This window comes from Schistocerca serialis, chromosome 2, assembly GCF_023864345.2.
Source record: "Schistocerca serialis cubense isolate TAMUIC-IGC-003099 chromosome 2, iqSchSeri2.2, whole genome shotgun sequence".
Classification (NCBI taxonomy): Eukaryota; Metazoa; Arthropoda; class Insecta; order Orthoptera; family Acrididae; genus Schistocerca; species Schistocerca serialis.
Window position 1 is genome coordinate 326,033,553 of NC_064639.1, and position 2,818 is coordinate 326,036,370.

At 43.7% G+C, this 2,818-nt stretch overlaps 1 pseudogene; it reads left to right on the forward strand.

Moving 5' to 3' along the window:
- The first annotated feature begins 733 nt into the window (after positions 1 to 733).
- Positions 734 to 851, forward strand: LOC126459249 (5S ribosomal RNA; annotated as a pseudogene).
- Positions 852 to 2,818: the final 1,967 nt, after the last annotated feature.

The window sequence follows — 2,818 nt, forward strand, 5'->3', positions numbered from 1 at the left end:
AAAAATCTCGAGTGGCCATAAGGTCGATTTCATAAAATTCCAAGATTATGCCTTACAGACAGATCGCTTCTTCGTGCAGTTATATCCAAGATTCTACATGCCAACTTCGATACACAAGGTATTGATTCATGGCGCAGAAGTGATAAACTCATCTATACTGCCCATAGGGCAGATGTCTGAAGACGCCCTAAGATTCTACTAATAAATACACAAGAAATTTTCGTGAAGATTTTGTAAGAAAGCGTTCTCGAGCCAAAACAATGGAAGCCTTTTTTTATGCTTATTATTAATATCCGATCCATTTATTTCAAGATTGTGTGTTAGCCTCGAAAAAATTCGAAGTCGTTGCTCCCATAAGCATTGTTAGTTGCGCCAAATATAGCAGTTAGTACAGTAAGCTCCAGCGATTCAAAAGTTGAATCAACTGATTGTGAATCTACTTATTCTTCGGATGACGATCTATAAACTTTCAATCAACCGACTGTATGTTTTATTGTATTATATAACATATGGATATATTTTGTATTTTCTCTATAAACATGATTAATGTTAAATCCGCCATTTTGTTTTTATTTCAAATTTTGACTTCGGATTCGTAATCAGCGACCCCGAAAACCCCCGAGTACTGACTTTTGGCCAGCTTTTTGGGATTTGACCCCACTGTGCGACGTGGTTGTGTCCTAAACGCAGTGCCCAGAAGCGATGATTTTCAACTGGTAGAGGTAGGCAGGAGGGCAACGGCCTTGTCGAGGTGGAAACACCGGTTCCCGTCAGATCACCGAAGTTAAGCGCTGTCGGGCGTGGCCGGCACTAGGATGGGTGACCGTCCGGGCCGCCATGCGATGTTGCCATTTTTAGGGGTGCACTCAGCCTCGTGATGCCAATTGAGGAGCTACTCGACCGAGTAGTAGCTGCTCCGGTCAAAGAAAACCATCATAATGACCGGGAGAGTAGTGTGCTGACCACACTCCCCTCCTATCCGCATCCTCAGCTGAGGATGACACGGCGGTCGGATGGTCCCGATGGGCCACTTGTGGCCTGAAGACGGAGTGCTTACATATGTAGGCAGGGCAACACCCATGTCCCAGACTCATGTGGATGAAAGAGGTCACGCGACGTCACTAAGCTACACCAATGTGAACTGTGGCCGAGAAGAGGCATTTCTTTGTATAGCTGCCATGTGAACACCCTTATAGTGCTGGGTTACATACCAACCACACTTCAGTCGTGATAAGCCAGCTCTCTTTACTGTCGAGATGAAATCTGTAGGAGGGATCGGTGCTGGGCAGAACTATCCTTCTGAAATGCTCCTCTTTGCGAGGCGGTCAACAGTTTCATTACAGTGAATGCTTTGATCCACTTTCACCCAAAGTAAGCGGACGTTAATGCCCGATGTCCACGCGTCTATTATGGCCTAAAGACATACCTGACTATTTGGCAAATGCTACGGTCGCAAATGCCGGGATGGCTCCTTTGAAAGGGCACGGCCGAATTCCTTCCCCATCCTTCCCTAATCCGATGAGACCGATGACCACGCTGTCTGGTCTCCTCCCCCAAACAACCCAACCCCAACTACGGTCGCAGGCTCGAATCCTGCCTCGGGCATGGATGTGTGTGATGTCCTTACGTTAGGTTTAAGTAGTTCTAAGTCTAGGGGACTGATGACCTCAGATGTTAAGTCCCATAGTGCTTAGAGCCATTTGAACCATTTTATTTGGCAAATTCAGTGCGTTGTAGTTTCTGCAACACACAGGATCAATATGTGCTGGAAATTCTGCGTGCCGTAACAAATAGCTTCCCTGATGGCCGTGTAGACAGACGATTCCAGTGGCAATGCAAACATTTGGTACGTGTCCCTAGAGGGACTGAAGAAGGCGTATACCACATCCGCCTCACTTGTAGAGCCATCCGTATAGATGCCAACATACTGTGGCCAATGTCTGGTAAGGAAGCGCTGAGCTTTAGGTTTGCGTAATGTTTAGTGACGTGGCAACATTCCATTTAAACAGGGAGGTGAACCGTTATAATGTGAGAACATGGGGTACGAAACAACCTTATGAGGTTGTACAACATGAGAGAGACTTTCCATAATTTAATGTGTTTTTGCACTTTCACGGAAAAAGGCATACGGGCCATTTTTCTTTACCAAGAACACTGTTACAGGAAGCACCTGACTGTATGTGATTATTTCTTGTGGGGGCTTATAAAAGACTCTGTTTATGTGCCTCCGTTACCAACGACAATTAGTGAACTGCGACATCACATAACAGCAACTGTGGAAGCTGTAACTCAAGCTGCTCATTGTGGTGTGGGAACAATTTGAGTACTGCATTGACATATGCCGTGCATCTCAAAAAACAGACTTTATTGTATATGTCTATTAGTTTCAGAAATACAGACGTGCCAAATCGGATGATTTTTTTTTTGATACACCCTGTATCATTGTAATAATTGCCATACTTTATGGTTTTTGCGACTGAAGATTGTGTTACAGAGAACGCGCGCCTCTAGCGCAGAGACTAGAGAAGGAAAAGTACATTTAGTTGTACGTATATAATGCCCTGATTTTTTTATTTTAAGTTAACGAAGCATGAACACTTGTTTATCAAATGCTGGCCTTAAGTATGAACCACGTTTATGGTAATAGCTCTTTACTAAGCTCAAAAGTAGTCCTAGCGAAAATAATTTCACTTGTTTTAGGTCCTAATTTAAGCTTTGCTGTACTCTACTGTAACATCTGAAGATGGTCTTTGAAGGCCAAAACCGGTATTAATTATGATTGTGTCATAAAATAGTGATTGTGTCAAAAAAAAATCTT